The following is a 9,112-nucleotide window of genomic DNA, read 5'->3' as shown; positions in this document are numbered from 1 at the left end:
GTAATAATCTTTGTTAATTATAATTTTTAGTACATTTTTTTTCAATTTCAAAATATTTTTTTAGATTTGGCTAGCATAAATTTGTAAACTTACTGAAGTATGGCTATTTATAGTTATTATATATAATCTCTTTAAAACATTTTATCGCCATCATAGTTTGTATAAGCTGAACCTTATTGCACATTTTTTATTATATTTTATTTAAAGTTATTTCTTCAGATGGCCCATTTAAAAATGCTAAATTAATGTAATGTTTAGTTTAACTTTATGTATAACAGAAAAAAATTTGAACTTTTTTTGACATTTTAGTTGACTAAATTTAATCTTACCACAAAATGTACTTGATTGTATATTTACTAACTTCAATGTTAAACTCAATTTAAATTAAACGGTCTAATATAAACTCAAATCATGATAAATATTAATTTCAGATTTTAAACAATAACTTCAATATTATTTCTAAGAATTGTTAAGAACTAGCTGCAAGGCTAAAAATTATTAAACAAGCATTTCTAAATCATCAAAAGTTATGTTCTTGAACAAAATCAGTTATATAAAAAAAGAAAATATTAAAACTGGATCAACTAAATCTCATTCTAGATCGAGAAAAAAAATCTATCCTGAAACTTATATAAAAAATCAAAACTATACTGAGTCATCCTAAGTTTAAATAAAATAAAAAATCCTGAGTTGTACTGAGATATAAATCTTATCACAGTGGATAGTGTAAAAAAAATTGGACCCAAATTCCAGCAATGTTAATTGCTTATAATTCATGAAATTTGTAAACGTTCTCTACATGATGTCTTTACTAACCAAAATTAAAATAAACCAGATTTTTTAACTAGTATGACGCCACAATGGAAAATAAGAAGTTGATTTCTATGGAGAAATTTTTTTGGAGGAATTTGCTTATAGAAAAACTATCAACATGAACCAGAAGAAAAGTGTAGAGCAGTGGAATAAAGTATATGACTCAACACTTGTAAACTGACTCTTCTGAAAACTGCAAGGATGGAAGTACTGTTTTGTTTTGATAAGATTTAAATAATTTCTTGACAGTTAAAATTTTATTTAACCTAAAAATATTTTTTTGTTTAATGCAGTGAGTATAGTTTTATTTTAGATTTAATTGATGTTTAGATACTTTTTTAGGTTTTGACAAAAGATGAAGTTTAATTTTTGCTTTGAGTTTTCTTTTTTAATGTAATAATGTAGAATATTAAGCTAGAAAAAATGAGAGAATTTCCAAAAAGAATGATTCTCTCATTTTTAATACAGTTGCTACGCAACAAGTACATTTCAGTTAACACTTTATGTTTTCCACTTTAAAAAGTTTTACATTTATCTTGAGTGCACTGAGTGTGTGGCAACCCTGAAAAACTTAAAACCAACAATTAAAAATAGTGCAGTCTGTTGTGCTAGACATCAAAAAACACATTGTAAGTCATTAAAAATAATTATATTTTACTAAAGATAACCTTTTGACAAACAAAATATTATGTTCTATTATTTACAACTTGATTAAAGGTACATTTGCAAATATTTATTGAATTAAATTTTGTTTTAAAAACTTTTAGAGATACATTATTAATAATTAGGTCACATAACTTTGAAGTATATAACTTATGTTTTGTTGTTTTTTTTGCCATTTTAATTGTAATATTCTAACTATAATTGAAAAAAAATATTGGTAATTACCTAGCATGAATTTGCACCAATATCAAGTTAAATTATATAATGTTTGATGTCTTTTTTTACATTACATTTAGGCTAAAAATCAATGTTTCAAGCCTAATATGTTTAATCTGAAAATATACTTTGTTTAAAACAAGCTATACAAATACAGTATAAGAATTAAACTTATTTATTATAAAGTAATATATTTATTCAGTTTTATTTTGCAATATTGTAGTCAATATAAATTATTGTATTGATATAACTGCTTTATAATGTAAAATAAAAGTGATTAATATCTAAGTTTTATTAGTTTAAGATGAATAAGTTTAAGGCCATAGGGGGGTCAACATTTTTTTTTACAAAAATTAACATTAGCTTTTATACGAAAGCTTTAAGTAGAAACTATAAGCCAGTTTTTATAGAATTAAAGAATATCATTTAACTTTTGAGATATTTAATTTTTTGTAAAAAAATTCCGATATAACCGTATGGACCAAAAATTTTTCGGAGTCAATTTTCTCGAAAATTTTAAAATTCACTAAAAATCTATCATCTTTATTTTTCAAGCAATCTTCTTCAAATTTTCAGGAAACGTTCCTTATAATAAAAGGAAAAGGCGTTACTTTAGAATTTTAGTAATTTAAAAACATAAAAAAATTATCAGAAAAATTTAAAAAAAAGTGTTTATTTAAAAAAAAAAATATATTTTTACATATTTTTTTTTTCTATTTCCAAAGTAACAGTTTTTTGTTATTGTATAAAAATTAAACTGTGAAAGTTTAAAGAAGATTGCTTGAAAAATGTAGGAGGAGATAGATTTTAAATAAAATAGTCTTTTTTTGCTGTTTTAGTTTTCCCTTCCCATAGGGAACTTATTTTGATGCCCTACTTTGACTGGTCATATCAAAAAATAATTCGAATTTTTTTAAACAATAAAAAATGAACAAGAAGTTACTACGAAATTCAAAATTTCGAAATTTCAGTGCACTGGTCTTCTAACATTTAAACATACTAAACCTTAACTTAGAACGTTAAAACTTTTTATTTGTGTACTACTAGGCCTTGTCCCCAATAGGTGTCAATAAAATTGGTCATTTGACCATTTTCGTACAAATGGCTAAGTACCCAAAAATTACTATAAAATTTAATGTCTATCCAAAACATAACACTGGTCTTCTAACATTTTAACATACTAAACCTTAACTTAGAACGTTAAAACTTTTTATTTGTGTACTACTAGGCCTTGTCCCTAATAGGTGTCAGTAAAATTGGTCATTTGACCATTTTCGTACAAATGGCTAAGTACCCAAAAATTACTATAAAATTTAACGTCTAACCAAAACATAACACCTTTTAACATAGTAAACACTGGTCTTCTAATATTTTAACATACTAAACCTTTACTTAGAACGTTGAAACTTTTTATTTGTGTACTATTAGGTCTTGTCCCCAATAGGTGTCAATAAAATTAATCATTTGACCATTTTTGCACAAATGGCTAAGTACCTGAAAATTACTATAAGATTTAATAATTTTGAATTTCGAATTTTGTAGTAACTTCTTGTTCATCAATAAAAACCATCTTGAAGCTTAAAAAAAGTTCTATAAACTAAGATCAATTCGTAAAAAAAATGGTTTACCCCCATTGCGATCTGTTTGTGCTAAGATTTCTAGGCTAAGATCATGAAAAATCGAGCATCTAACGTTCCGCATGAGTAATTTCACTACTAAAAAAGGCTAAAATTTTGCAAATTATATCATGGTATACGCATGTGTCATTTTCATACTTTTCCATATTAAACTTTATTTAAAATTAATATAACACATATCAATACGTTTCCTAGGCTTCGTAGTTATTGAATAACTTGTTTATTTTCAATAAAAACACTTTTAGTATACATTTTTAAGACCTCAAAGTTCGACTTGTTTTTTTCATAAATTTTTCTTTTTTAAAGTACACGTATGTGTCATTTTCATACTTTTCCATATTAAACTTTATTTAAAACTATTAAAACACATATCAATACGTTCCCTAGGCTTTATAGTTATTGAACAACTTGTTTATATTTAATAAAAAAACTTTTAATATTTATTTTTAAGACCTCAAAGTTTGACTTAATTTTTTCATAAATTTTTCTTTTTTAAAGTACACGCATGTGTTATTTTCATACTTTACCATATTAAACTTTATTTAAAATTAATATAACACATATCAATACGTTTTCTAGGCTTCGTAGTTATTGAATAACTTGTTTATTTTTAACAAAAACACTTTTAGTATACAATTTTAGACCTCAAAGTTCGACTTGTTTTTTTCATAATTTTTCTTTTTTAAAGTACACGCATGTGTCATTTTCATACTTTTCCATATTAAACTTTATTTAAAATTAATAAAACACATATCAATACGTTCCTAGGCTTTGTAGTTATTGAATAACTTGTTTATTTTGAACAAAAACACTTTTAATATAGATTTTTAAGACCTCAAAGTTTGGTTATTTAAAGTTCAGCTTGTATAATACGTTTCTGTTTTTGAAACTTCTGTTTAAAATAAAAATTTAGTAACACTACAACTCTTCGCACGGTTTTATCTAGACTTAAGATAAAGTTTAGTATCTAAGTATCTGACAGTATGCCGAATTATTGGTAAAAAACGACAATCAAGATCAGAAATTAAGTCTTAAAGAAACCAATGAGTATCGCAAGCAAATCGCTATCGACATACTTTTGATTGGTGGACCACCAAACGATTTGACAGATTGTGTAGTCTGTTTTAAGTGTGGACGTGAAGTTGTCGAATCGAGTGTGAAACTAACAAACTCCAAAAGAGATACTTGAATAATTGTTTAATTGATTTTAGTTCTACATACACTCTGTAAAAGTTTATTATAACATGGTTTTTAAAACAGACGTATTGCGAAAATAATGACTGTCGAAGATGGTATCATTTGGACTGCTTAGAAATAAAGAAAAAGCCAAAAAAAATGTTAAATGGTTCTGCCCAATGTGCCGAGATTAATAATACATTTATGTTCTATTTTTGTGTTTACTTTGAATGTATGTGAATTATGTTTTGACTAAATAAAAACTGATCTTAACAATGTACGTCATAATTGTATATCTTTAGGATAAGAAAAAATGTTTAAACAGTTATCATCGAACTTTGAGGTCTTAATAATGTATATCAGAATTGTTTCTAAAAAAAACAAACGAAATGTTCATTAACTAAAAAGCCTAAGGAACGTATTCATATGTGTTTTAATTAGTTTAAATAAAGTTTCATATCGCTTATAGTCCAATCGTCACACTAGTTTACTTATCTTTAGAAAACTTTTGAAGAAATTTAGACAAACTTTGAGGTCTTTAAAAAGTATGTTTAAATTGTTTTTACTTAAAATAAACAATTTATTCAATAACTAAAAAAGCCTAGGGAACGTATTGATATGTGTTTTAATAGTTTTAAAGAAAGTTTAATAAGGAAAAGTATGAAAACGACACGTGCGTGTACTTTAAAAAAGATTTTTTTTTGAAAAAAATAAGTGTAACTTTGAGGTCTTAAAAATGTATATTAAAAGCTTTTTTATTAAAAATAAACAAGTCATTCAATAACAACGAAGCCTAGGAAACGTATTGATATGTGTTTTATTAGTTTTAAACAAAGTTTAATATGGAAAAGTATGAAAATGACACATGCATGTACTTGAAAAAAGAAAAAATTTTTGAACAAAACAAGTCGAACTTTGAGGTCTTAAAAATATATATTAAAAGTGTTTTTGTTAAAAAAAAAACAAGTTATTCAATAATTACGAAGCCTAGGGAACGTATTGATATGTGTTTTAATAGTTTTAAATAAAGTTTAATATGGAAAAGTATGAAAATTACACATGCGTGTACTTTAAAAAAGAAATATTTCTGAAAAAAACAAGTCAAACTTTGAAGTCTTAAAAATGTATACTAAAAGTGTTTTTATTAAAAATAAACAAGTTATTCAATAACTACGAAGCCTAGGGAACGTATTGATATGTGTTTTAATAGTTTTAAATAAAGTTTAATATGGAAAAGTATGAAAATGACACATGCGTGTACTTTAAAAAAGATTTTTTTTTTGAAAAAAACAAGTCAAACTTTGAGGTCTTAAAAATATATATTAAAAGTGTTTTTGTTAAAAATAAACAAGTTATTCAATAACTACGAAGCCTAGAAAACGTATTGATATGTGTTATATTAATTTTAAATAAAGTTTAATATGGAAAAGTATGAAAATGACACATGCGTGTACTTTAAAAAAGAAAAATTTATGAAAAAAACAAGTCGAACTTTGAGGTCTTAAAAATGTATACTAAAAGTGTTTTTATTGAAAATAAACAAGTTATTTAATAACTACGAAGCCTAGGGAACGTATTGATATGTATTATATTAATTTTAAATAAAGTTGAATATGGAAAAGTATGAAAATGACACATGCGTATACCATGATATAATTTGCAAATATTAGCCTATTTTAGTAGTGAAATTACTCATGCGGAACGTTAGATGCTCGATTTTCATAATCTTAGCCTAGAAATCTTATCCCAAACAGATCGCAATGTTTACCCCCCCCCCCCCCCATGGCCTTAATTCTATTTATGTATTAACAAAAAAAAAAAAAATTTTAGCCTAAAATTATTGTTAAAAAAGACAACAAACATTATATAATACAAACTTGATATTGTTGCAACATCATCCTAGGTAATTACCAATTTATTTTGATTACTATAAATTGTTTTGATTTTATTTTGTGTACCAAAACAAAGTTAATAAACAGTTGAAATGACAAACAAATAAGAAGGTCAATGAACTACTGCAGTTGCAGTAATGTAATAAGCAAAAAAAGTTTACTATATTAGCATGAACAATTATGACTTGTAACTCTGTGCTATCAATATTTTTGTTTTAATTTAAGATCGAAATAATTATATTGCTGTGTGTAAACACTTTTATAAGTTATATAGAAATATGTTTTTATTAAATTAAAAATTGTATACTGCTTATTGAACAAAAAAAAGCTCTAAAAATTTGGTTAATCACATGGTGTACAATAATTATTTTGATTATTGATTCATAAACCAGGATACAGTTTAATGTCATGTGCAGAAAAATATATACATTTGTCCAAAATGTATACTTGTTTTAATTTAATATTTTATTTTAAACACATTCATCTTATATTTTTTGTTTTAAAAAGTATTAAATATACTTCAAGCTCCTAAAGAAACCAGTATCTAAATGCAACAAATAGTGATCAAGTTATATTGAATGTTAATATAAATACAACAAATTGTTGCAGAATTTATATAAAAATTATTGATTTGTAAGCTATGTTGGGGAAGTACCTCTTAAAGTTATATATATACAACTACAAATACGAGGGTTACTTCGGCTCGAATAACTTTTTTTGGAATTTTTTTTTAAAGAAACTTTAAAAACCATAATTTTTAATTTCTTTAATTCTAACTTTGTACCTTTTTCCATTCTAAAGAAAATTCTTTTGCTTTACTTTTCACAATAATTTTTATTGAATTCGGGTTTGACTTTAGTAGTGGGGTCGGGCGGCCCCATTTAAAAATTTAACTTTAATTTTAATTTTTTTTACTTATTTTAGCTTTTCTCCAAAAATAAATAAGAATTTTTTTTTTAATGATAGATTTTTTATTTTCTTTTAAGATATCCCCAAATAAAATATTCCAAAATATTTAAGTATATAATGGCTTTACTGCAAATATGTAAAATTTAATATGAAAAAATTAATTTTTTATTTTATGACCTACGCAAGTTTTACATAAATTTACATTATTCGAGGGATTTCTGGCTCAAGTGCTATGAATTTAAGTAAAACTTGCATAGGTCATACAAAAAAAAAATGGAAAATTTAATACGTCCTTATTATAAAACTTAGTTAAATGAGAATATTGAAATTAAAAATTATTTGTAAAGTATTATATATTTGCAGTAAAGTCATGATAAATTTGAATATTTAGGAAAATTTTGTATAGTTACATTTTGAAAAAAATTAAAGGAAAAAAATATTACCATTATAAAAAACTTAGTTTAATAAGTAAATTAAAAACACCTATAATTTCTAAAGGGCCAACACTTCTACTAAAGTCAAACCCGAATTCGACGGAAGTTATTGTGAAAAGTAAAGCAAAAGAACGTTCTTAAAAAAAAAGCTCCAAGTTAGCATTAAAGAAATTGAAGTAATGAGTTTTCAATTTTTTTTTTTATAAAGTTACAAAAAAAGCTAATCGAGCTAAAGTAATGCTAAACGCTCGAACTACAAACACTATAACTCAAGTAGACAAATCTATTTTTGTAAAATATTGAAATTTTTAACTGTATTATAAACACTGGAAAGGACTAAACCAAAAAGCAGAAATAAGTACAACTACAACATAAAAACAAAAACTATTTAACAAGGTTTATAAAAATGTTCTAACACACGTTTTAAAAACTTACAAAAATACATCAAATTTAAACGAATACTTTTAAAAAGTTTATTCTATAACAAATTTTTCAACACAATAGTTTAGATAAGAATATAAGACACTATAACTTATATATAAGAAAAAATATCAAGTTAGTTTTTAAGTAAAACACAAAAACCTCTGATATTTTATAGTTTTGTAAAATAAACACATTTTATAGTGTTGCATAATTTATCTGTAATAAAGCTTAACGAAGTTATTAAAAAAAAAGAACAACTCTAAAAACGACATTATTTTTTTCCTTTTCCTTTTTTTCGGAGTAATTGGTTTAATTTTCTATTTTTTGTAGTAGAAAACTGAAGTCAAACAGCTAAACTTTTTTCTTGAAGCCAGAAAAGTAATTTAAAAGAAACTACACAACCATTTAAACTGAGAATAATATCAATGAGTTTATAACTTTATAGATATAGCTTGATTTAAAGATTTTAAAAAACAACAACTCTGTTGTTTTTGTAGATTTTCAATCAACCGTAATTTTTGTTTTATACATTTAACTTAATAAACTAGATAAAACTAGGTTTTAATGTTTTGTTTAATTAAGTTTATTGACAAAGAGAGTAAAACTGTTGAAAACGTTTTGAACTTTAATGTGCAATAAAATTTAAAGATTTTTTCAAAGAATTATTCAATTTTTTTTTTACTTGATGCCGTAAAAGCGCATAACGACGTTGACTATGTTTTGGATAGATGTAAGTGCTATATTCTATATAAAAAGGTTGTCTGGAATTAATTCAAAAGTTAAGAGCTCAATATTCTCCTAAAATAACTTAAAAGAAAACATCAAATTGATTTAAACATAACTCCTTTTAGCAACTCTAGGTTAGAGAACTTTTACATTCTTCCGTCTAGTCCAGACTTACTAAAAAAATTCCTAGCCACTCTTCTAAATAAAGGCTTTATGAAATTAA

This window comes from Thalia democratica, chromosome 1 (assembly GCF_965202585.1).
Source record: "Thalia democratica chromosome 1, ktThaDemo2.hap1.1, whole genome shotgun sequence".
NCBI classification, from domain to species: domain Eukaryota; kingdom Metazoa; phylum Chordata; class Thaliacea; order Salpida; family Salpidae; genus Thalia; species Thalia democratica.
This window is presented reverse-complemented; position numbering follows the sequence as displayed.